At 48.0% G+C, this 27,403-nt stretch overlaps 1 protein-coding gene across 8 annotated transcripts in view; it reads right to left on the minus strand.

Annotated features, from left to right (window-relative positions):
• LOC142870624 (teneurin-4-like) overlaps positions 1–27,403 on the minus strand; it is a 2,325,019-nt gene that overhangs the window by 290,537 nt on the left and 2,007,079 nt on the right. For all 8 annotated transcript variants that reach the window (XM_076002352.1, XM_076002347.1, XM_076002349.1 and 5 more), the window contains one exon: positions 4,493–4,548. The gene's annotated coding sequence lies outside the window, so the exon portion shown is untranslated. The remainder of the gene's footprint in view (positions 1–4,492; positions 4,549–27,403) is intronic.

The raw sequence follows: 27,403 nt of genomic DNA on the forward strand, positions 1-27,403 counted from the left end.
GACTTATGACTTACAGACTGGGTCTACTCCCCAAGAAAGGCACCCTTTTCTTGCTAATTTTATTAGTGGCTCTTCATTCTGTCATTCAGACAGAATGAAGAGCGGCCTCCCAGCCTTCACCAGTTCCGCCCCTCTAGAGGGAAACCTCACACAGCCTTGAATCAGCACTGAATGTGAGTGACAGCTTCACAGGAACCCCCTGAAGGAGCTGTGGCTATGCGGTATGCAGGGACAGCCACGGGAGGCCAGCGCATCTGCGTGAGACAGGACGTCACTCTGAGCGCGAAGCTTCCATGTCAGGCAGCCTGGCTCCCATTCCCAGCTCTGCGGCTTAGCAGCTGTGCAACACAGAAAGGTCACTCAAACCTCTCCAGGCCCTTTTCTTTAGTGAAAAATGGTTATAATAGTATCTATCCTGTAGGGTTGCTTTAGGAATAAACAAATCGACTTATATAAGGCATTTCGCATTATGCCTAGCACACAGTCAATGATTTAGCCATTATTAATATTATTAGTCAGTCAAACACTTATCAATCCATTGCTATAAACCCCTCCACCCTTCTAGGGGCTGGAATCCCAGTTTCTGCCCTCTAGAACCTCACAGTCCAATGGGAGAGGACCACAGAAGAACCAACACTTAGGATGCAATATGGTAAATACTTTATTAATAATCACTTTTTTAAAAAAGGTATCACTTATAGGTGACAACCATTTTTTGCTAGCCATTATGTGCTACCTGCTTTTTATGTCAAGTATATAAGCTTTCTAGTCTAAATACCTGGGTTCAACTCTCAGCATTACCAGTGAATAATTATGTGATCTTGGGCATGTTAATTAACTTCCTTGAAACTTAGTCATCTCATCTTGAAAGCAGATACAAAGGTTAGAAATATATGTAAGATGTCCCCAGAGTGCCTTCCACATAGTAGGTGCTCAGAAATGTCTTGATTAGCAGGGTGGAATAAGCACTTACAGCAGTGACTAAGGGTATTTGGAAGACTGATGCTGGGTGGCTATCGTCCCCTATCCCTAGACAGTCTGTCTGGGTAAGTGTGAAGGCCCAGGTCACATGGCCACCTGGGCTGTGTGGCAGGACTGTGATGCTTAGTGGCTTATCTGGTTTGAGGCCAGTTCTGAGCCAATGACTGCAGCCACAGGGGCCAGAGACTGTCCACTCCACTGGAGTTTCTGCCAAGATTCAGGCAAAATGTTCCAAATAAGGCAGGCCCTCCAGGACCAAGGTAGATGGTGGGGCTAGGGGAGTGGAGGCAGAGGGAAGTCCATGCTCCAGGAGCAGCTGACTGCTCTGGGCTCTCCCAGGCATCTCCTACCCCATGTCATGGCCAGGATGGCTCATGCTGATTCCAGGACAGGCCTGGAGGGGCTGACAGTAGGCATGTCACATCCTATTTTTCTCTGCCACAATTTCTTATCTGTCCAATTGGGAGAGTAATCCTAGTTCTGCCTTTAATGCAGGGTCAAAAAAATAATAAAAACTAAAACAACCTTGAGAAATATAAAGTACTACAAAAATAAGGCATTATCATTACTGACATCATTACTACTACTACTAAATTCCAACTACTAATGACAATTCTATGTATCACTCTCTTACTATGTACCTTAAGGATTATCATGAATCCTCCCTACAATCTAAAAGATAAAGAAACTGAGGCTGGAAGAGTCAGGGCCACCACCAGCCCCTTTATTGCCTCTGTGTAAATTTGAAAAAGATGCCTCTTCCTCTGGGCAGACACGGCCCCTCAGGGACACATGGCTTGGCAAGTGGAACGCAGGCTGGTATTTGCCCCCACTGGCCCTTGACCAGGAGGCCTTGTACAGGACATACCTTCAACAGTCTCTGTGCAGCCTGCACCAAAACGTTGGGTAGGGTAGCTCAGTAAGAAGCCACGCCAAGACTCAACTGCAAGCACACTCTATTACACGAAGACTGTGTACCCCCAGGCGGGCAATCCACTGCCTGGAGCCAGCAGCTTCTACTAAACACATAGAGCACAAACACTGGCCGCGCCTCCTGCACACTGAGCCCGGGCTGGCAACGCGGGGACGAGCAAGGATGATGCAGATAGAACCCCACAGCTCAGGGAGGGCGTTACCTCTGAGAAAGAGCCGTGCAAATCCGAACACACCAGCCCCACAACCCAGCCGGTGCAGAGAGAGGAAGAAAATGGCACAAGCCAGACCTGTTTACACGAATGAGCATTCTTGTGGCACAGCCTGATAAGCCTGTTGCTAAGCCGGCCTCGCTTCCTGTCACAGAGCACCTGGCTCTTGGCTCGGGAAAGATAATCGTGCTGGGAACCTGCTCACCTCAGGAGACCTGGCAGATGCTTGCAGTCTAGGGTGAAGCCTGCCTTTCCGCAGAGCCTCACCTCCTCCCATGTCAGACGGGGGGAAATCTGACCCCTGAGGGGAGGGTTTGCACACACACACAGTTCTGCCAAGTGTCTGTCGCAGTTCGTGACCCTTGGGGAAAGGAAGGAGCCCCGGATCTCCCAGCTCAGAGCACCTCCTAAACAAAGACCCTAAAGTCTCCTGCCGGGACGACGAGACACGGGGTGCTCAGGTTCCAGCGCACCTGCGGTTATCATCTGTCAGCCCTGACACCGCCACTGTCTGTGCCGAGGTCCACGCGGAGAGATCAGAAGGGCACTGGGGTGGGAGCGGGGAAGGGGCTTTGGGGAGATGAGTATGAATAGCGGGCGTGTTTATCTGAACCCGGAGCAGAGGGCAGGGGAGAGCGGTGCCATCCGAGCCAGGGTGAAAGAATGATCGGCCTCCCCCTGTAATCAAGGGGTTTAATGAGGCTTATTAAAAGCCCATTTCTAGGTCCTGTTGAAAAATTACACTCACAAGTGTTTTCTTCCCTTTCATAAGAATTACCTCCCAGGGGTTAAAAAACACACACGTACGCGTGTGCACACACACACTTTCCACAAGCCCCGTACCCCACACGTTCACACGCATTCTCCATAGATTCTGCGCTTCCCGTGTATCACCCGTGTCGTGGGTGCATGTACGTGAAGGATGGACACAATGCACAACACACACACGGACTGTAAAACAAGAAAGCCGGATCTGGCCCCGAAAGTTACTCGTGCACCCTTTCAAATTCCAGACTTTAAGAGAACCCAAGAGCTTCATCCTCAAGGAGTTGTCATCCACATAAACAAACAGCACAGCCTCTAATCCAGAACATTCCCGTGTCTTGCCTGAGGCAAGACAGCTCAGCAAAGGCAGGAGCGCCCGTTCTTGCCTTAGAGTCCGGGACCATTAAGCTTTGGGGGAAGCGGCGGTCTTACGGCAGGGCCACCGCACAGGCAGGGGGCTGTGTCTCGCAGCCCGTGATGGATTCTCTCTGATATGATAAGTCCCAGCTACCTGGGGGAGGCAGCCCTGGGCCTGGGGCAGGTTTCCCTCTAGTCAGCAGCTTCCCCAGAGCCCATGACTGCCTTCACTCTCAGGCAGAGAACACAGTGCTTTCTGGAACAATCAGCCAGACGCAAAATAGTATCCCTCCACCGGTGCGGGCTCTATCCTGGTGCTGATCTCCCCGACATCACACTCACTTCTCAGAGGCAGGGTATGGCAGTGACTGTTCAAATGCTGAAACCAGCAGGTGGAACAGTGTGCTGCTACTAGAAACATGTTCTGGGCTTGGTGAATCGGGGTTGCAAGCCCAGCTCTGACCCTTACTCATTGAATGGCCTTGGCCAACTCTCTGAGCCATAGTTTCTCCTCTGCAAAATGGCAATAGCAACTTCCTTCCATCTTACAGAGTTATAGGGAAGATCCAAAGTACCCCACAAACTGTAAACCCCAAAGCAGATGTGAGAAGTTCCCATGATGAGACAGTAACGAGGAAGCAGAGGAGCTTATAAATTGGGCTGTGAGCGCCACGAGGGCCAAGCCTACGTGGTATTTATGCTGCTATCCCTAGTGCCCGACAGAGGCTGGACCAGATATTCTGGGGAGAAGCAGTATGAAAGAATGAATGCAGAATGAGTGGGTCCGTGAGTTTAGTGGCTTGCCTAAAGTCACAAGGCAGGTCATTGTGGGACTTGAGCCCAGGTGCCCTGGCCCCTAGTCCACAGCTCTCTGTTCTAGGTGCACCAAGCAGCTGGGTCTATTGGAGGGGCAGTGAGTGTCACACCAGCTGCAGCGTGGGGCCAGGCGTCACTGAGCCCTACCACTCCCAGGGAAAGGCCCAGTGTGAGCCAGGGAACCAATCCGCCTTCAAAGGGTCCTTCACAAATCCGCCTGTCAAACATTCCTCCTCGACAGTGGGAACAAACTGAAACCCCAAGTGCAAATAATACCTCAGTGCCTCAAACCGGCTCATCTTATTTCCTGACTTGAACTGCACAAAACAAAAAAGTCACAAGACTGGAACAATGGGTCTGGCAGAGGTTAGATCGTGGCAACGAGAAGCATATCCTGTTTTAGGCTCACTTTCAGCATCGTTACTCACCTACTGACCAAGCATCCGAGAGATCGCTAGCCCTCTCTGAGTCTCAGTTTTCCCATCTGCAAAACAAGAAGACAATCACAATCAATCCCTTGCGATCTCTAGACTCAAATGCATCACAGGTTTTATACCTCCTATTGGTTACCAACCGCTTACGATCCCACGTAACTTAGGAAACTGCTATGGTTGGGGCTGCGAGGGAACTATTTTAAAAACGAAGTGTGATAATAAAAAATGAAGTGTAGTAATTAATAGCTAGGTGACAAGCCAGATGCTGATCATGCCAGATTCTCAGTACAGAAAAGTCAGCCTTCCAATCATTGGAGCTCTTATTTTTATTTTTCATCCATGTCAAAAATATAAATGACCATTAAGAATACCAGGAAAGAAAAGTGCCACTACTTCAACATAGTCACTTCTAACATTTTAGGGTATTTTCCCAACCTTTTTTTTTCTTCTATACATAGAGTTTACCATTTCTCAGAACAGGGGCTATGAAGATACACTATGTTGAAAATACCATGCATGTCATGAGTCCCCTTCTCTCGCCACCAACTTTAGACCAGACGATTGCCCTGGTTAATAACTCAGTTTCATTCTCATCCCTTTCGTCAGTTTCCCCAGTGACCTTCCAGGTGTGCGGCCAGGTCTCTGGAGGGCATTGTCCTCACCTGAGCCCAGCGGAGTGAGCGGCAGGAGCCCTCGGACTGTTCCTGCCCTCGGCTAGCAACTGGGCCGACTGATCGCAAATACCCTTCCCACTTACAAAAGTGAGGCTGAGGAAAAGGGAGGGACTCTCATATATTTGATACCCTACAATGTGACAGCTATTGAGCCAATCATATGTACGGTTATTATCTCCCAGTCCTCATAACCAGCCCGGGAGGTTTTACAGGTGAAAGAACGGCAGCGCAGTGAGGCTCGGAGACCCATCCAAGGCCCGCGGCAGGCATTGGTTCATAGTGTTCGCCATACCCATGTGTCACCTCTGCTACCATTTACTAATTTTTCCAATTCCATTCACATTTTTTACTTAACTTTATTTTTAAAGGATTTTTTTTTAAGTTTCTGCAGCTCTTTATTTCTGCCCTTTCTCTCTACGGCCCAGGGAAAGGTAGCCTGGCAACTAATACGGGCTCTACAGTTGCAAAAAGGTTGCTAACAGTGTAAAGGAATTTGTCAACAAAACCATTCCATGTGAAAATATCTATGAAGTCATAGGTGTGAGGTGCTGTTTAGATATATTCTTCTAATTCTCATTAACATAAATAAGTTTGGAAATTTAAATTGCTCCTCCACGTACTATATCGACCCCCAGCAGCACCCCTATGCTTTGGGAAGGCTGGTCTGAGGCCCCTCCCTACACTGTGTCTGTCATACATCAAAGCTGAAACTGCAACACACCTAATGCTTAGTCTATGTCAAGAAAGTTGCCTGAGTTCACACAGCAAGTAACTGAAGGGCCCAGACAGGGCCCTGCTCGCTCCCTGGGTGCAGTCAGTTCCCCCTCCCTGCTCAGACCCCAAATCCGCAATTCCATGGCATCCGGCCACCAATCAAGCTGTTTCTAAATGCAGGCAGGGTCATCCTGTTCTGTTATGTCGTCCACAGCTTTTCCATAGTGACTAACTAGATGGTAACCTACATCTATTTACACTCCCAAAAGGGCACTTTGGCAAGACGCTGCGTAATTTCTGAAACCAACTTTAGAAGTGGTGAAGTGAAAGTGATTCTTTATTCAAAGATTCAAAATTGAAACTGAGGAAATAGAAAAGGCTGAAAACATAATACCCAGGAATGCCACTGCACCGCCAATGAGCATAAAGTCTCAATCGAGTCAGGGGAAGTGGAAGAAAGTGGCAAAGTGACTGTATTAGACACTGATCGAAGTTGTTGTCGAGTGTCTCTCTAGAGCTCTAAGCCTCCATTTCCTGTCATCTGGTTTAAGATTAATTGGCATGAATTTTTTATGGCCAGAGAGCAAACAGGCTGAAAGGCCTGTGCAACTGGCTTGGGATTGCTTTCTGTAGAGTCTCCCGTTTCTGCGCTGCATATGAGCTCGTGCAGAAACAGGAAAACAAACAGAACCTCGATGATGCGCTCCCAATCCAATGACACCTCTTCCGTGAGGCCTCTCCCACCCGACTCAGTCAGAGTTAGCCACTCCCTCTCCTGGCCTCCCTTACCGCAATACTGTATAGTCCCTGTTGTATTGTAGTCATGTATTGTCTTCTCTTTTTTATAGTATTATTATTTCCATTTACCCAGATTACAACTATTTACTGAATACAATAACAAACCTTACCTACCACTAGCAATACAATTTTAGATATACTTCCCTCTAAACCCTTATGTATGAATACTTGCATGCACAGACGTTCACATAATACACATTCAGGTAGTTTACAACGTGGGATCATAATGTACACACTAATTTTAATCTATTTTTTAACTTAGTAAAACAGCATGCTTTTAAATGGTTATGCAGATATGTAATCAATCCCCTACTGATGGGCATATAGTTGTTTCCTGTTTTTCACTAGTGTGACTACTCTAATATTTTTGTACAAATTTCTTGTATAGTTGTTTGATTATATACTTAGACTATGTTGCTTATCATTTAAAATAATTTATAACTGCCCCTCACGAAAGACTGCATCATTTTTAATTTCTGCGAGCTGTATATAAGATTCCAGTTTCTCTGGCTCGCATCCTAGTGCTCAGGCGTTAGTTAACATGCTTTCTTAAATCTCTGTCAATGTGATAGGTCAGTGGAGCCTCATTATTTTAATCTTCATTTCTTGCATATCAGTTAAACATTTTTCTCTCTGTTTTTTAGCGACTACACGTCTTCTTTTGGGAACTGCATGTTCACTGTCCCTTACTCATTCTTGGTAGGGTGTTAGTCTCTTTCTTGTCGGCACATATAGTTTGTCATTTGTTGTCTTTTGCTTTATTTTTTGTGGCTTTCTTCCAGCATGTTCAATCACAAGAAAGGGCACCACCATCTACTAGCTGCTTCCAAGAGAAACCTGGGAACCTGTCTTGACACCTCCCTGCATGTGGCTACCACGGCCACTCAGTCACCCAGTCCTATCTGTCCCATCTCCTAAATGCACCTTAAATCGGTTCATTTTGCTCCCTCTCCTGCCCCACAGCCTCATTCGTGTCACCACCATTTCTCACCTGGTCTTCTGCAATAGCCTCCCAGGTAGTCTCCCTACATCCTCTATCTCAATTCTCTCACGATCAGAAGCCAGAGGGATTTTTAAAAGAATGCAAATTGGATCGTCTCTTCTGTCTAAAACCTTTTCACAGCTTCCTATTCTACTGAAGATAAAATCCAAGTCCTTAACATGCCTTGTGCCTTACAAGGTTGCTCCTAGAACCTCAGTCTCTGTACTTGAGCCACACTGGCTTCCCTTCCGGTCTGCAAAGGGGTCAGATTTCTTTCCAACCCAAGGCCCTGGGTGTGGCTGCTTCTTCCCAGGAGGTTGTTTGCTCCCCTCTTTGCCAGGCTGGCCCTAACCCATGCTTCAGGCCCCTCAGCTTAAAGCCTGTCTTCTCAGAGAAGCCCTGAACCCCCAAGCTAAGGGAGCTCTCTATTTACCGGAAATTTCCTTTGTGGTACATCTGGTAACTGTGATTAGGCACTCTTCAGCATGGCTTGTTTGATGAGGACTGAGGCTGGGTCTCTCTTGAATCCACCACTGTCCACTCAGAACTTAGCACATACTAAGCATTGAACAAATACTAAATTGCTTTCTTTTTAAATTAAAAATAATTAAATAACCTATCTGTTCCAAGAACCAAGCATTCACCTCTAGATTTTACTAAGAAATTAATGGAGTCTTCACAGAGAAAGCAGATGAGGTGACAAACCAGTCCTAATCAGGAAGGACTGTCACATCTCTTCCATGTACAAAACTCCAAGCCCAGGCTTTGGCAAACTACAGGAACACTGTAATGGAAGCGTCTCGAAGATGAAGTCCGTGTCTCGGGCTTTTCTGTAGCTCCCTCCTCTCTCTACCCTGTGTTTTGTCCATATTGAATAATGCCTTTTAAAAGGACTTAATTTCAAGTCAAATTATATAGTAATTATATCTAATTCACTGCCCTCTCTCCTGTATAACGTTTTAAAATAAATTTGCATTACTAGCATTATTGACTTGATGGTTTTCTCTCTGTAGATCAATATCTATATTTATGAATATTTCCTCTTAGGTTATTTTCCTGAATTAAAAAAAAAAAGTGGATTGTAGGTCAGAGGCTGAGGTCTCCTCTAGCCACCTCTCTGCCCTGCTCCCTGGGTCTACCTTGTCCTCAGCATTCAGTGCAGGGACTTAGAAAAACAGTCCTCCCTCCTTTCCTGTAGGGTCACAGCATGGAAGTCAGAGATCGGGCTGGTGGGTGGGGCCAGCATCTCCTTGACTTATCATAATGTGGTCTCTTCTCAAGTTAACCCCAGAGCATCCTGTGGGCATAACAATCAGTGCATGTCGGGTAGCGGTGCATTCACTGGTCATCTCAGGCAGTGACATTCTAGTGCAGGGGAGGGCAGGGAGTCAGCAGGTCAGGGATCTGCTGGGCTGATTACGGAAGGCTTAGGCACTCACCTGCACTAAGGAGGGGCAGGAGCAGAATAAAAGCTTGTGTCCTGCCCTAAAGGAATTTGGGCTTCAGTTGGGAAGAAAAGACCAAGATGCAGTAAATAGTCTTGGTCCTGCCTGGGTCTGCAGCCTCATCCCTGCCACTTCTCTAGTTGCTGCTCCAAGATTCCTTTTCTTTGAACATCTGTCTATATGGGGTGTCCTTCTTCAACTAAAGATCCAAGGAAGAGGGACTGGGATCCCTGGTGGAGCTCACTACTTCCCTGTTAAATGTTGTTAAGAAGCTCTGGCTCTGCAATCAAAGCGTCTGGGTGTGACCTCTGGTTCTCTCACCTCCCTGCTGGGTGATCTTGGGCAGCATATTCAACCTCTCTAAGCCTCTGTGCTTCCTTCCAAAATGTGGAGACACTAAAAGCACCTACCTCTTGGGCCACTGCAATGCTTATGTGCCTGTCACCTAGCAGAGGCTCAGCAAAGGTTGGTGAATATAATTGCTACTATGATAATCCCAGTTAACAATATCGTACTTATTGTGTGCCAGTCACTGTCCTAAACCATTTATAAGTATTAACTCAATTAACTCTCACTATTATTTTCCTCATTTTACAGATGGAAACTGGGGTACTGAGAAGCTAATAAAATTGCCTAAAGTCACACAATAAATAGTGGAACCAGGATTTCGAACCCAGGCAATCTGGCTCCAGTAGTCAAGCTCTAAACCATTAGACTATTAATCATCATAACAATTATTTGATGAGTTTCCATAATTTATAGTTATTAATAATTACTATTCATTTTTACTAATGAGGGGTCGCTGGCCTACTCATACAGGCCCCCAGGCAGCAGGGGTGACTGGGATGGGGTTTGGGCTGGTAGGTGTTAGGAAGCCAGACCACCTCACTGAAGTTCAAGAGTCTTCCAGTTGCAGGTGGTAACCAAGGGTCTGAACAGGAAACCAGGGCAGGAGCTCAGAGCTGTGTGTTGGGCCGATATGGCAGTAGTAGAAAGGGATGATGGGATGACTGCCCTCGGTACCCCATGGGCTTGGAAAAGGGCACCTGCACTTCCAGGCTCTACGTACTAGAAGGGCTGAGGTGTCCACTGGATTTTCCACTGTATCAAGGTGGATTTTAGGCCTCAGTGGGTCAGAACCTGCAAGGGGAGAGCCCCAGTGACCCTGCAAAGCAGGGCTGGAGCAGGTGCAAGCTAATGCCTCCTTTCCGGAAGTCCCTGCTGCCCCTGCTCATGAGGTCCCAGGGACCCCGAGACTCGGAGATGCTCTTGAGCTCTAAATACCTACTCTTCAGTTGTGGAAGCTGATTTCAGGAAACTCAGTTGTTCTATGCTCAGTTGCCACCAGATGTCTGAGTGAGGACGCATTCTTCCTCGGGGACCATGGTCTGTGATTTCCAGCTGCTTCATCGTTGGAGCTTAGATGTTTTTCCCAGACTTCCGCTGCTGATTAGGCCCTCAAAACATGCTCACTTCAGTTTTCTTCTGGGCATTTCAGAGTCAAAGATTTTGGCCTTTCTCATTTCCTCTCGGTGAGGTATCATTTCACGTGTGTGATCAGAGTGGTGTGAAACAATTTAGGATGAGAAAGTTACACTCCAGCCACAGGGCCTCAGCCCCAACCACCTAACAACCTGCCATGGCACGGGGGGGCCAAGAATAAGATCCCAACACAGTAATGAGTTTTCCGGAGACCAGCTGTGTCCTCCTCTGGGTGCCCTCGGCACAGCTGCCTCATCGCAGGTGGTCTCTAGCTGGGGATACTCTGCATCAGGTGGCTTTCAGAGTGAGGTAGCTGTCTGTGTTGTGCAGCAGAGACAACGGTTCTTATTATCTACCTAAAAACCTGGAGAGTCTAATAACAACCTAAGATGTTGCATGATCCTGTTGCTTCTTTTCAACCAGGCCCACGGAACCAGGTGCAACAGCCTTTTTAATTTAAAAAAAAAAAAAACCAAACAAGTCAGCTCTTCTTGCAAGATCAACTTCTCTACCCAGCGTCTTCCTGTTCATTCTTTCACTCAACCAAGAAAGTCACTTCGCCCTTTTGAGCCTCAGCTTCCTTATCAGCAAGATGAAGATCGTCACGCCAACCTTCCAGGGCTGTTGCGAGAGTTGTATGGGATGCAGTGAGGAAGAGGTCAATTCTAATGTGGAAGAGGCGGCACTTGCCTGGGGCCTGGAGACTAGGAAGGCACAAGATGTCAAAGGATGAGACAAGGGCACTGGGGCCGAGGGAAGGAGTGTGTGGGGAGAGTGCCACTGCCTGCTGGGGATGGACCCTGGCGAATGCAGGGGAGGTGACAGGACACGAGGGCAGGACAGGGGGCAGAGGTTGGCTGGGAGGGACCTGATGTCACTTTATACTGTCTTCTTTAAGGCATAAGAACAATGGTCACACAAGACACAGCAAAGCAACAACTTTTATTAAGTACCTACTATGCATCTACTATATGAAGTAACGTGCATTACATTAACTCTACATAAACACGTTCAGTCTGAATTTTACAACCATTACCTGGCCCACCCAAGGAATGCAACCCAGATATCTGACTCTCAGCTCCAAACACACCATCTCCCCGAATGATGAGGCAGATGGATGTGCTTCATTCCAACAGCCAAGAAAACAGAATCATCGCCACCACTGCTGCCACCATCGTCACGGACTCTGAAATTTATTTCATAAGGAAGAAAATGTACCAGCTACTCATGTTTGTAACAGGATCTTATAAGATCCCTGAGGATATATGTTTAGTTAAAATCGACCAGTGCCGGTGACCGCCTGTGGTCACTGACTGCTTACAATGAGCAAGGAGCTTCCACTGCACATGCGCAATGACTGTGACAACCACCCTGGAAAGTAGCTTTTACACCCCCAGTTTTACAGTTGAGGACATTAAGGCTGGAAAGTGATGTGATTTGCCCCAGTTACACAGAGAGGCAGCAGGGGTCCAGGCATTCGGACACACCTGTTCATCTCCTCGTGCCAACAGCTCAGTCCTCACACTGTCTCTCCAAAGGGTCCTCTCCTGCTGGTCCCCAACTCAGGAAGTGATACCACCTCCCACCAGCAGCACAAGCTAGAAACCTGGTCACCGCTGACTCCCGTCTCCCCTGCACTGAACGCCCGTGTCTAACCCATCACTGACTCCTGCAGCTTCTCACTCCTCAGTCTCTCCCATTCCTGTCCACTTCTCACCACCTCTGCCTCCGCTGCCTTCGTCCAAGCCACAGCCATCTCTCATGGAGCTTCTGCAATGGCCTCCTGACCAGTCTCCCTGCATCCCGTGCTGGTAGGAGACCCCTGCCCTGGCTACCGGCCCTAGCACGGCTGGTCCCTGCCGGCAGCTCTGCTTCTGCTCACTCTGCCTTTCTTTCCTGTCCTCTAACACCCCATTCTGCGTGGCCTGAGGCCTTCGCCCTCTCCATGTCTCAGCTCCCCTTTCTGCAACACAACAAGAAATGCCCAGGCCCTCCAGATCTGAGATTCTCCGAGAGGACCTGCTGGGAAGAACAGGCATGGAGGGGGGCAGGTGGAAACTGTGAGGACAGGCGGACCTAGAGATCCGAGCAGCACAGAGCTCTCCGCCACCCGAGACCTGGAGGTGCAGCCAGGGCCTGCAGGAGGGTGGGGGCTCCACCTGTCTCCTCCCACCCCATCCCAAGCTGCGTGGACAGCTTCAGCTACCAACAAACTGGGCGATGTTGGTCTGATGTAACTGAACGCCAACCGGGCTGCACAGGGCCCGGGCGTTGTTTCTGCAGCTGCTGTGGCTGTGGGTGCCGCCCAGGCCGGCTGGGAGGCTGGAGGCGAGGCTGGGCACTCAGTGAGCAGCCACAAACCAGGGAACCTGCAGTCCCGGGCGTTCGAGTGGTCTAGAGATCACTGACGCGAGGGTCTCAGCCTTTTTGTGCCACGGACCCCTTTGGCAGGCTCTGGAAACTTACAGGCCCTTTCTCAGAAAAATGTTTCTAAATGCATAAAATAGAAATCCATAGGATTACTAAGGAAACTGATTATACTGAAATAGTTATCAAAATGTGAAAATGGGAAATGTGTGATACAATTGTATTTTTATTTCATTTTTCAGTCATAATAAGATCTAACGGCTGGTCTAATAACTACCATAACCTTGAGGTAGTGATGAGCGTGGATGACATTGTGGGCTGCCTCCAGTAACTATAATGGGATTAAAAACATCTGATTCCTCCTGGTAACAAAGTCCCAGAGATGGCTGATGCTATTGTCGTTTATTACCCAATACTCACAGTGGGAGAAAAATGGTAACTTTTGGTTATTTTTGCCCAGCCACATGCTCACATTAAGAGCCCCTAATTGAGGGCAGTAGCCTCACTTTACAGAGGAGGAAACTGGAGCTCCCAAAGGGCCACCCTGCAAAGGCCCCCTCTGCAGAGCTGCACCCCCACCTGCGACACTCTCCAGACCCGCCATGCAGGGCAATCCTTTCCTTCTCTGAGCCTTGGTTTCCTCACCTGTTAAAAAGGGAGTAACCACACCCACCTGCGCAGGCTGTCCTGCGGACAGAATGAGAAAATGAACCAGAAGGGCCATGATACCTTGATAGCGCCCTGCAATTGCATGTCAGTAACATGTCAGTATCGATTAGGTTGTACCTCATGAGAAACCAAAGGACACGAGGTCCAGGGTAAGACAACAGGAAGGTGGGGACTACGGTGGACTCTGAAAAGTACCAGTGGAGGATGCCATGAGGAAGCTGGCCTGGTGTTGACGAATCTGTATGATATAGGCTGGGTCTCCTCCAAATCGCATGTTGAAATTTGATTTCTAATGTTGGAGGTGGGGCCAGGGAGGAGGGTGTTTGGGTTATGGGGGCGGAACATTCAGGAATGGCTGGGTGCCCTCCTTGCAGTAATAAGTGAGTTGTCTCTATTAGTTCACATGCTAAAGAGCTGGTTGTTTAAAAGAGCCTGGGCAGCCCTTCCTCCTGCCCCTTCCTTCCTCTTGCCCTGTGACATGCCTGCTCCCCCTTTGCCTTTGCCCTTGACTGGAAGCTCCCGGACGCCCTCCCCAGAAGCAGATGCTGGCACCATGCTTGTACAGCCTGCAGGACTGTGAGCCGCACAAACCTCTCTCCTTTATAAATTACCCAGCCTCAGGTACGCCTTCATAGCAATGCAAAATGGACTAAGACACTGAATTTCTCAGAGATGGTAGAAATCCACATTTTTGGCAAAATGTCCTGGTTTTTATATTTAATTCCTTGATATTTAAAACAGAATGTGAGCCCCAAAACATATCTCTAAGCTGCCAGTATGCAGCCTCTTGGGTATACAGGTAGGGGAGTCTCACTGCCTGGGGAAGGAGAAGATGAAACAGGTCAGTGTTTCCCACATAGGCCAGGAGGGTCCTCATCCTATCCTGGCCCTGGAGGTCAACGGGGCCTGTGCAGGGTGGGCACTCTTGTGAAGGCCACCAAGGCCTCCCAAGGAGACCATTAGCCCTGCATTTGTTCTCCAGCCCCTTGCTGCTGGGAGGCTGCCTGGGTTTTATTAATAACCCTAGATTATGTTCACAGCACAGCAAGGTAAACAGAGACATTTCCAGGGTGTGTAATGTGGGTAATTCTAACAGATTAAGAAGAAATAGGTTTCCAAATATACATAGGGAGATAAGATAAATTGGCAGAGACTCAAGTCTGCTGCACACTAAGGTACAGGCTGTGAGCCCAGACTTGGAGAATCGTGGATCCTCGAGGCTGGAAGGGACCCTCATTTGGAGGTGGGGAGACGGACCCAGAGAAGTGAAGACACTTGCCAAGGGTCACATTCATTATTGGCTACTTCTGATTTTTTAGAGCATCGGTTTCCTCATCTGAAAACGGTTACAGAGCTATTCGGAGTTTCCTGAATGTGTCATATTCTCCTGGCCCCTGCCGATGGCCACGCCATTCCGTCTGGTGTCTGGCCATCTTGAACTTGACCTTCAAGATCAGCCTGGGGCAGCCTGCCCTGCCTCCGCAGGTAGGCACAGACACGACCCTGCTCAGGACCTCAGCGCGCTGTGCCTCCGCTGATCATGGCACAGGCCACACAGGATTGCCATCGTCCCCGTGTGTGTCTGCCACCCCTGTCGGGTGGGAGCCCCGAGCAGGGCCCTGCCTTACCCAGCCCTGCCTGCCCAGAGCCCAGCACACGCCCCGGCTCCCGGGAGATGCTCCAGAAACAGATGCCGAGTGAAACAGAACAGCGCGTGACATCAGGTCCCTCTTGCAGTGGCATAAGGAGGTCGCAAATAAAGACGGCCACACAAGCGCTCACCAGGCTCACAGAAGAGCTCTTGATGTCAAGTTGGCATGCCAAGTGGTCCTGAGTCTGAAATAAAAGGAAGACTCTGGTCCATAACATCAAAGACCAGCTAAAACTCTAGTGAGGAAGGGATGTGGTTACTTTGATAATCCATCTTGTGAACAAAAGAGGAAGGAAAACTAAGTATTATAGTTACTTAGGATCCAGGCTCCCTCCTGGACACCCACACACACTGCCTACTGAACTCCAGAGCTTTTGAAAATGTAGGATACACCCATTTTACAGATGTGCAATGAGGCAGTGACGTCCAAAGGCTAAATAACACATCCATGGCTGGAAGGGGAGAAGGCAGGACTGAAGCTGATCCACACAAGCCCATAGTCTTTCCCGCTGGATCGGAGTGGCCCCTTTGGTTGACAGTGGCCTGCTTTCGCTGGCTCTGGCTTACCCCAAGCTGGAACAGCAGAAGTGCAGAGCTTTGCATAAATTATTTCTGCACCCCCACTCTGAGCCCTGGTACTCTAGACCTGCCAAGCCTCTTGGGGGCTTGGAAAGAAGGGGTCATCATACGGTATGTCTGTCTGGTGATTTCTAAGAAAAGAAATAAAATGCAAAAGACAGAAGCCTGAAGCCCCTACTAGCTAAAGCCACAAAGTGGGTAGGAAGGAGAAGGTTCTGTTCAGCTTTTTAAAAATCTTATTCCTTAAACATTATCTACATTTTTGTATTATCCCTAGAAAACTTTGCTCTACAGAGTGCCTCCTTGGAGACAGAAGTCCCCAAGTTAATTCACTTCTTCATCAGCCTGATACTAATAATTCAAGCAGCAGTAAGACAGGACATGAAAGGGGGTTTGCGAGTGTCATGCTTGCGCAATGCAAACCATTCTGACTGCTCGGTGTGTACACTGGGCATTTCCAGCTTCTAACTGGACAAGATCCTGCATCCAACCCCCATCAGTACGTTGAATTCCCACATATCCTAAATGGATGAGGCAGAGGCTTGACGTCAAGAGACTGAAGTCCCAAACCCACCTGGCTCCTCCAATCCCCGGGTTCTACGCCCAAGTCTTACGGGGCCGCTGTGATGACAGTGACGTCCGTCATGTGTCCAGCACAGTCCATGCTGGTCCCGCTGGTGCCCCACCACCCTCACCTTAGCGCTGCTGGGGGCGGCTGGCGCTCGGAGGGGAACGGACGCAGCGCACGTGCTGTTTATTCCCCCAGACTTTGCCTCCATCGTACCTTGTGAATCCTACTTTGTAGATCAGGCTGATATTTTACAAGCCCACAATACATTGTTTTTTATGAGCTCATAAAAATCTTCAGAGTGAAATCACATTCACTTGCTACTTTCTGGTGCGAGGACTAAAGCCCGGCCCCTGAACTCACCCATGTGGCTCTCCGGCCTCCCTCCCTCCCGGGGAGCACTCCGTGGCCTCCCCAGGAGTCTCTCACCCTTCTCTAGGTGTGTTCAGCCTATCCCTGCCTCTGCGCTTTTGTGTGTGCTGTTCCTCTTCGGGAACAATCCAAACCCTTCCAGGGTCGCTCCTTCACGCCCTGCCAAGAGAAGCATTTCCTTGCGGCTCCTCCCTTCTTGGAATCCCACAGTGCTCAGAGAAGAGGCCATAATTTTTACTCCCTTCTTCCCTGGGATGGATTTATTTGCCGCAGGGCCCTGAATGAGTCTCCGAACCCTTCAAGGCCTCCGTGTACTCACGAGACAGAGAGTGCTTCCCAGCAGCCCCTCACCCTGCTATCTTCATGTTCTTCACATGAGAAATGCTCAGAGAGAGCGCTCCCTCCTCCAGGAAGCCTTCCTTGGTCCACCGAGCTGGCCTTGAGCTCTCCCATCTGCAGCGCCCCACAGCACCCCATCTGAATCATTCCCACAGAGCATGTCACTTCCTGCCATGTAAAGTAGACATCCACATGGCTCCTCAGCACTGGGAGCCCTCGAGGGAAGGGGCCACGTGCTGTTCACACCATGTCCCCAGCACCCAGAGCAAGGCTTGACACAAGTGGGACTTCAGTAAATATCTGTCTCTTCGAGAATAATGATAGCTGCAGAAAACAGGTATGTAGTGCTTGCTATGTGCCAGGCATGATTCCCACTGCTTTACATGCATTGATTTAATGCTTCACATATATTACCATATGTAATGTACATAGCCTCCCTATGAAGTATGTCCTATAATCACTCCCATTTTTCAGATGAAGAAACCAAGCCACAGAGAAGTCAGGTATTATACCCGAGGTTGAACAAATGACAGAGCTTCTGCTTGAATCCAGGCCATGTTGTTCCAGCAACATGTTCTCAACCACCGAGCAGCCAATACCAGCCCATTCGCCTTTATACCCCCAGCGCCTAGCAAAGACCCAGGCCTGCAGCGAGCGCTCAGTTAACACGTGTGCGCAACGGCCCTGCGTGGGGAGACGGCCCCCAGTCCCGGTGAGACGCAAGATGGGATGAGCACTCGGTGAGTGGACCCAACCCCTGCCAGGCTCACCTCCAGCACATGCTCAGGTGGGCTGCCCCCTTCCCTTCGTGAGATGCCCAGTCCCTGCTTCACACGGCCCTCTCCGCCAGGGCGAGCCCCTAAATCCATTCCCAGGAGCGAGCCTCGTCTTGAAGGCTGTGGCTTCGTTACCATCAGAACCAGCTGCCCACCTCTGTCTATATCCACTGAGGTTTCCCCACACTTGCTGTGTCTTCCAGAAGACCCCATCCTCAGCCACTGCCAGAAATACTCAGTTGGTGCAGCTGGAGATGCTCCCGACCCAAAACCAGAAGGCAAGGGAGCCGACCCCACATCATACTTCTCCGACTTCAGTTGTTTGTATTACCCTCGGCTTCATATTCACACATGCAACATAACAAAATGCAGGGGGGAGGGAGGTTCTAGTGTTGTAGACTGTGATTCTCAAGCCAAGAGATGTTAATCTTTTAGCTTATTAATTTCCAGACTGTGTGCAAAGGGACCAGGGCTCAAGACAGACAAAGACGACTCCAGCTGCTGGTTCTGAAGACCCTGGTCCAGTCTCTACGCAGCGGTTCTTCACCACAAAGCCCAGCAAATTACATGCGCCAGACCCTCCCCCTGCCAAAATACGCCTCGCATCATGCTGTTTGAAAGGATAATCCCCGGCTAAATCCTATACAATCGTCCCCAGTGTTTGCTGGCAATGGACACCAGAAAGCTAGCGAACTTGCCTCCGCTCTGAGTACGTTTGCTAACAACTCTTCCGCCGAAAGAGCTCCATTCCTGCTGATCTCAAGGCTCTGGACATCAGACTCCTAACAAATTTCCTTTGACTTTGTTTCACATAATCCTGCTTCTGTCTGCTTCATGCTCTTCTCCAAGTGTGCTGGGTCCCAGTGGGCCACTGTCCTCCATGAATGATGGCTTCAGGCTCGACAAATGGCCCTTCCATCCATCACGGCCGAGCTCCAGCGGCAGCAACAGAGGCTCCTCTGTTCCCCTCCGCGAGCAGGCAGAGTGATGGCCCTGCCTCGGACTGGCCTCCCCACCGTCTTGGGAGAGACAGCGAGAACGCTGTGAGTTCTGGGGACATGAGTAAAGGCTGGGCCATTTCCACTTTCCTCGTGAAACCCTTCTGGTCTGTGCAGACCCCATTTGTATTCTCTTCTCCCTGGTGGCCAGTCGCTGCTCCCATCCATCCTCCTCTCTGCAGCCCGAGCCTTTCTTCCAACCACGGCAACCATCTCCCTACTGAGCTCTGAGAACCTAATGAGATGATCACGTTTCGTGAACGCAGAACAGCAGAGCTGTTGAGGAGGACGGGCTCTGCAGGCAGGAAAGCTGGGCTCCAATCTGCTCTAGCCACTTTCAACTGTATGCCTTGAAAGAGCCACTTAACCTCTCTAAGCCTCAGTTTCCTCATCTGCAAAGTAGGAATAATAATGCCTGCCTCATGACATCACCAGGAAACTCAAGTGGACAGTGAAGGCAATTGATAATAATCACTAAGCATAGTACCTGGCAAACAGAAAGCAATTAATAAGGGGAAATACTATTTTTTAAAAAAATTATGCCATAATAATATTAGTAAGAATTCTATATCTTCCCTAAAACTCTAGAAAAATTGACGGCAGAGAGAAATGAATTGCATTTACCTGTGATGTTGGATCTCCTTTAACAAAACCTGCTGTGGGCTAAGCACAGTGGCTCATGCCTGTAGTCCTAGAACTCTGGGAGGCCAAGGTGGGAAGATTGCTTGAGCCCAGGAGTTGGAGGTTGCTGTGAACTATGACTGCACCACTGCACTTCAGCCTGGGTGATAGTGTGAGATCCTGTCTCAAAACAGAAAACAAAAACGCCCCCCTCAAAAAAAAAAAGAAAAAAAAAACCACCTGCTGGGGCTGGAGAAGCCTGGTGGCCTGGTGGTGCCAGTTCCAGTGCAGGCCTGGGTCTAGCTCACGCTCTGGCTCTGCCGCTTGTTGCGTGACCTAGGCTAAGTGATTCTACTTTTCAAAGCCTTAATTTCTTCCTCTGCAAATTGGGACAAATGAGATCTAACTCATAGGTCTGTTGTGAGTACTCGTGTGGTTATGCAGACAAATGTTAGCCTTCAGTTCCTAGCACATAGTAGGTGCTAAAGAAATCTTAGCTGGTTACTTTAGTTATTTATTAGACACTTAATGGGAGTCCAGGACATTGTATAAGGTGCTGGAAGAGTTTGGAAGCAGGAGGAGGAAGAGGAGAAGGAGAAAAGAGGAAGGAGACGTGAGTAAGACATGATCCATACCCTCATGGAGCTCACAGCGTAATGCAGGGACTCCCAGCCCTGGCTACACATGGCAGACACTTGGGTAACTTTTAAGAATACTCATGCCCAAACTGCACACCCAGAGATGCTCGTTTAACTGGTCTGTGGTGAGGCAGAGGCTTCCCAGGTGATTCTAATGTGGCCAGGGCCAAGAACAACTGGCCTATTTAGGGGAAGACATAAACACATAGAAGTTTAATAAACACATGCTTAGGGCTCTAACAGAGTTATGCACAAAGGGTGGTAGGAACACAGATGAAGGCAAGGATAATGCCATGTCATTTGAGCTGAGTAATAAGGTTGGAGAAGGAGTTTACCAGAAAGGATCTGGGAGAATAGCATTCTGAGTCTTTACTGCAAGACCCCAAATAAAGGCAGAGCCATGGTGAGTCACCAGGCAGGGACTGGAGCAAACCAGGGCCACTGTGAGGTAGCTGGACTGATTCCGATGAGCTGAGCTCCTCGGGGGCCCCAGCCCTATACCTGTGCCCCACTCCTTGGCTAGGGCCCTGCTCCAAGGGCTTCACCACTCAAGACCAGGAGGCCTCCTCTGTGTAGGGAAGAGATAGAGCATGTTCTGCATCATCAGGCAGCCTCTGGAAAGTTCCTTTGCTTCCCTATCAACCAGTGCCACATGCCTTATGGAAAGGCCAAACAGTTAGGTTGACTCATAGGTTCCTTGGGTTGGGGATAGGGGATGCAGGAACAGGTTTGCCTCCTTGTCCATGGTGCTGAACAATCCCTGTGCTGGAGAACCAGGGTTCTCAAAGTGTGGTCCTAGACAAGCAGCATCCAGATCCCACGGGAGCCTGGTAGAAATGCAGAATAATGGGTCCTCCCCCAGACCTGCAGAATCAGAATCTGCCATTGCTCAAAGCCACTGCTTTCAAGCTATAGCTTGCATCCCCTTCTGGACGGAATGGAATAGAAAAGAATAAGAATTGTCAGAGTTCATCACGTGTAGTAAGAACGAGTATTGTTATTATATATATGGGTGTTCTAAACAGGGCCTAAAAAGAATTTTATTACTACGAATTGCATTTTAAACAACATCTGACAGTCACTGCTTGTTTTTCCTAATTCTGTGACCCTGGTGATTCTTATCAGAATCTCCCAAGATTCTGAGCCTGGTGAGAAAACAGAGAGTGAGAGAAAAGAGGGTTACAGATCTATAGAGAAAGAGAATGAGAGGTTAAGACTTAGCTTGCTGGAGAGGTGTGCACTGCGAGAATGCTGGGTGTATGTAAATGAACAAAGCTGGTTTCGATATCATTAACCAGTCACCACAAAGGAAACAACCACCAACCAGGGCTCAGGTATCAAATGATTGGCGAAATAAGAGTACAGCCAGGCAAATATAGGTATGGACAAGTAAGTCAGTGTGGGCAACAAGCATACGCAGTAGAAAGAACTGGATTGAGTGTTACTGTCTGTAGAAGTACTTTAAAGTGCTCTTGGATATCCTTTTTATTTCAAGAAAATTTTGCAACATTTTACACCACCCTTAGAACAAATATTGCAGTGAGTTTATATTTCTCACCAGATGCAGCTGATCTTAAGTACTTGCAAATTTCCTCATATTGCTGATGGTTTGTTCCTACCAGCCCCAGGAAAGGCGGTGGGGCTGGGAGGGGGGGGTGCCATGGCTCATAGTCAAGAGCCACAGTGTTTTACTCCTCGCCATGGCCAGATTCCTCAGGTTTTCCACTGCTCACCATCAACCAAAAAATTCAGAGGTACAACTCTAGAGAACTTTGGAAAGAAATAAGTGGAGGTCTCTTTAAAATGCACAAAGACACTTTGTTCACTTCAAGGGGTGACAGAACAAAATGTCAAGAGTAGAAGTGACACCGTGATTTTTCTTCCTTTCAGAACCGGGCGATGGGAGTTATTAACCTCTGGCCACGCGTCTGTTATTTCATTTATACAACTGTGTCCTACATTTGATTCTGCCTAGGAAATTGGTGTCTAATGGAAGATGACAAAAAATGACTTTTAAAATAATTTTCTTCCAGGCTAGGGCAGTTTATAAAATACTGAGCTCAATATTCCCACTTTCGGAAATTCTGCACGGAGCGAGTGGTATGGGACAAAAAGTTTACTATCCATATATGTTTCAGCTTCAAGGAAGACCCAACTCCATGTATTTGTACTACAGAACATGTGCTTGTCCTACAGAACAGCAGAATCAAAACCAGCATCTCCTCCATAGTCAGCCAAAAACTTAACTTAGTTTTACTTTAGTTTTTTAAATAAAAAAATGACCAAGTAATATATATCTGTAACCTATAATTTTTTGATGCAGACAGGGTATCTCATTTTGTAAAGCCATTTTAATTCTCTCAAGACCCTCAGTGAGTTGGCAATGATGCTTGATATGACAAACGCAGTGGATAACCCTTATTGGTACCTACTATTTTCCTGAGGCTTCGTACCTTTATTTAGTCCACTTGACAAACAATGGGGTGACTATTACAATCCTCATTTTCAGAGATAGTGAAATGAAAGCCCAGAGAGGTTCAGCGACCTGCCTGATACCACACAGCTTATCTGAATGCCACAGACAGAACATGAATTGCATGTCTGACCCCAAAACTCCAATGAAGTTGAAAAAGAGTCAACTTGTTCCATTGCCTTTTCTGTCTCAGTTTCAAAAGCCCCAATGTCTCAAAATAACCTCTTTCCTATGGGATTCTGGCTATATTCCCAACTTGGCACATTCATGTCTCTGGGTCTAGCATCTGAGTAGGCTGAAATTCCCCCCTGGTTTTGTCTGTCACTAAGGAATTGTCCTGTGTGGGTGGATGGCCACTCACAGGGAGGGTCTTCTGGAAGCCAACTGGCTTCCCACAGTGGCCCCAAGTGACAGCCACTTCCCCTCTATTCAGTCAATGATTGTAAGAAACAGCATATACTCGAAGTGGGAAAATTTAAGTAAAATTCAGCTGTGAGGCAGGTAGGCACAGACCTCAATATCACAATTGAAGCATTTCTGAAACTTGTTAATGCTTAGAGAGAAACAGTCCCCTCTGAGAAGTGACATTTTGAAAATCCTGATCTGAATACAAAGACAGTCAGTTTAACACAACAATACTTTTCTAGGGCCTGCGATTTCCCTCTCACTGTGAACCTGGGAGGAAACAAAAAGGAACCAAGGCATCATCTTAAACCATGGTATTTATTTAACAGTGAAAAAACAAATTCACTGAAACTTCTAACCAGAATTGAGGCTAGAAGGAGACACATTTCAGCTCAATAATAAAGGATTTGCTGACCATCAGTACTCATCCGACAACAAAACAGCCAACCTTATTAGTTAGTGAGTTTTACCCTAAGGTATCTGGTAAATATTTAACAACTGGCTTGCCAGAAGTGGGGAAAAGCCCTGCTTTGCAGTGTTTGCTGATTTCTGTGGTGCAGATCCTCCTACCATGGCTGATTTCAAGCTATCAAAGTGAAGTCATTGCAGGTGGAGTTGGGAAGAGACCATCAACAAAACCATCGTATACTATTTCCACTACACAGATAAAACAGACATAAATAACCAACCATCACATACCGTTTCCACTACCCAGATAAAACAAACACAAATCACTGCAGGAGTATAGTATCATACAGTAAAATAATAGGAAGTGGCAAGTGTCAAGGACTCATTCTCTTTGTTTGTGATAGAATTTCTTTAAGTTCAAGTTTAGATAACTTAATTTTTAATAATGGCTGTGTTTAATAACTAGCTCACAAAATTCCTGACAAATTAACCCTTGGTTCTCATGAGCCAGTGTGGGAGGGCTCCAGAACTCCACATGGTTGTTACCATACTGGGAGGAAGAGGTGACAATCTGAAGCTGGGTGGCCATGCGCCATGGATATGATTTCAGATGTATTTAAGCCCATCCAGTTTGGGTGTCAGCCACTGCTACAGTATCACTGCTGCTGGCATTTCAGTATGAGAAAAGAAGTGATAGTCTGATCCCATTGCAGATTTCAGAAGGGCTGGCTCATCTTTCTGAATCTAGAAACCTAAATTGAACCCAGAACATGTAAAGGAAGTGTTTCAATGAACAGTATCTTTGTTGTTTTTGTTTGGCAATAAACAACTAAAATCTTAAAATAAGTAGATACATATAATATCACCATCTGTGTAAGTAAAAAGAGAAATAAATAAAGTCAAGTTAACTTTGCCAAAGGGACAATTTGGGGCAAGCTAAAGAGACTGCCAGCAACGTGCAGCCTGATCTGAAGTCTTAATCATCGGTGGGATGGTGAAGGGATGAGCAATAAGATCAAACTAAATACCTGACATGAGCAGGACAACGCATCTCCGTATTGCAAAGATGCAGGTGATTACAGAAGCTGTGTCCCAGTACCTACCGCTGCCTTCCCCACTGTGCACGGAAACAGCGGGTGACCCATGCTGAGCTAGCAGCCTTCCAACCTGCCCCATCCTGAAGCTCATCCCTAGTGCCCTAGTCCACACCGGTGACCACCTTGACTGGGCATGCCGTTGACAAGGTGTTCTTACCAGGCAGAGGCTGTTCCAGTGATTAATGGGGCTGCAGTGGACCTCACTGTCTGTGTTCCCACCTACCTTCTGCTGCACTGGAGGCTCCTGGCAGGGCAGGGAGACAGCAGGGATGACAGCCCATGGTAGGGCAGGGAGGGCCCAGCACCCACAGGCAGAGCACAGCCCGCTGGCTCCCCTTCTTCTTACCTTCTGCAGCCTCCTACTCGTGGTAACATCCCCAGGATTGCAACTGGATGCAAGTATTTACACGCAGTGTTTACCTGTGGTCACTCGCTTAACCAAAATCCCTGAGCTGTGCATGTTAGCTGCTTTTTCATCATGCCTCCACAGCGTGGAAGGACTGAGTACAGCTGCATGATGCAAACCATCTCAACTGCAGGCAACAGCTCCTGCTGCAACACACACAGGGTGTGGGGAGGGCTGCCCGGCTCTTGGCCTGGAGGAGGTTTACTTTAAAATCAATCAAAATAGCAGTTGAGAAAGAAATAATAACAGCTATAAATTTTTTTTAGCATAAATGATGTGACAGGTGAGTTACTTCCAGTCCTCATAAGCAGCTCTTCAAGGTAACTGTGGCTATCCTACTTTTCGGATGAGGAAGCAAAGGCTCAGAAGAGTTGAGACACTTGTCCAGTGTCACACTGCCAGTATACAGCAGAGCCAGGTTTCAAACTCACGATGTTTGTTTATATCCAGAACCATTATTCTAGCCACAATGTGCAAACGGGAAAAAATAATACTAAGGGCTTATTCTGTGCCAATAACCATGATGAAAAGAGTAATGATAGCTAACACTTACATAGTACTTGCAATGCTTCAGGCAAGGTTAAAATAAAGGTTTTCAAATTCTCCCAACAGCCCTCACTTTAGAGATAAGGAAACTGAGGCTCAGAGAGATGATACAATCTGCCCAAAGTCACATGGCTAAGGACTGAACTAGGTGCCGTTGCACAAATGCTTCCCTTAGCATCCTCTTATCAATCTTAAGACAAAGGTGGTAGCGTCACTAATTCACAGATGAGGAAATGGGGGCTTGGAGCAGGTAGAAGACATGCTGAGAGACACATGGCTAAGAAGCATTTATAAATGAAAGCATTTATCCCAGCAGTGATTACATCTTGGGAGTACAAGGAGACCTGGTTTGCAATGAGCTCACCACTTGCTGGTTGCACAACTTTGGACAAGTCCCTTGTCCTCTCCGTGCCTACGTTTACTCACGAGGACAGTAAGGGGCTTTAATCAGGGCTCCCCTATCGTCCCATCCAAGCTGAACACACCAGGACCCTGGATGCTGGAATGACGGATGGGAGATGCTATCTCAGCAGGAGGAGGAGAAAAGTCCTGCCTTCGGTCCCAACACCTGCCTTCGGTCCCCCACCGCCCTGGCTGTCACATTTTCAGGCAACCAAGCAGTCTTGATCACTTCCCAAATCGCTGCTCAATGGTTCTCCTCAGAGCATGATCTCATTTATGAATCTGAAGAAAGGGTTTATGGCAACGATGGTGCAACGTCCCAAATGATTTATCAGAGCAGGTGATGTAAAAGAGCAGCAAGAAATCACAGGAGAAGGAAGGGGGTAAACTACCCGATTCTTGCTGGGAGGGAAAGAGGGAGGTGTAGCTGGAAGGAAGCAGGTGATCTAAGTTTAAGTAGCTTGTCATTGGCCGCCTGTGATGACTTTCTGTATGAGCAGGGAATGACAAAAATAAAAGGACAATTTGGGTGGGACATGCCAAAGGGGCAGACAGAAATTCACGGAGCCTGCTGACGTCTCAAAGGCACACGCTGAGTGTAAAATGCGTCACAGAGCCGTCATCCCTGTCTCCAGAGCTAGTCTGGGTCAGCGGGAGCTGGAGGCGTTAAGAGGCCTGCGTACGGATCTCACACTAACAGTGCCCACTTGGCCTGTCCAGTGCATTGTGGGACTATCAAGCTACTTTGAAGGAAAGGGCAAAGGTCAGATGTAACGGTGGATGAGAAAGTACTGGGTCTCGGCCAAAATGGGACTATGCAGGGCCTGGAAATCAATGTGAGATCAGTTTCATGTGGCCACCCCCCCCCCCCCAGGATTGGAATTGATGTAAATTCCTGGAAACAGGCGTAGCTCTGGGTGAGCCAGGGCTCCCCTTGTCTCACCTTCTCCGCGTCATCTCCTGCTACATCCCCTCTCATGACTTCGCATCACGTCTCACGTCTTAGTACCAGCCACTCCTCTGTCTGGGTGGCCCCAGCTGCTGTGCTCTGATACCAAAGTCCTCTCCTTCCCTTTGGCTTTTTCAAGCATCACCTGACTTAGCCGCTTTCCCCTGCACGGGCTGGAGTCAGGTGCAAGCAATCCGTGCAGTTGCACAGGGCCATGTGCTTGGTGTAATGCTCTGCTGTTGCAGTCTTTAAATTCTTAATTTTTTGAATACGGGACTGTGCCGTTTTGCTTTGCACTGGATCCGGCAAATTACGTGGTGGGCTCTGCTCCTACCCCTTGGGGCTGTGGTCTCATTGCACCTTGCACACTCCTGTACCATAAGACATATCATTGTTCTTAGTGGTTTGTGTCTTGCCCCTCTGCCTTATTGCAAACAACAAAAAAAATAGTGAGTATTTTAATAGTTAAAAAGGATGCCAACACTGCCCGCTCCAAAAAAAAATCCCACAACAGAACAAATAGCAATTTGGCATAAACTGGTAATA

The sequence above is a fragment of the Microcebus murinus genome, chromosome 4 (assembly GCF_040939455.1).
Source record: "Microcebus murinus isolate Inina chromosome 4, M.murinus_Inina_mat1.0, whole genome shotgun sequence".
In the NCBI taxonomy this organism is placed as follows: Eukaryota; Metazoa; Chordata; class Mammalia; order Primates; family Cheirogaleidae; genus Microcebus; species Microcebus murinus.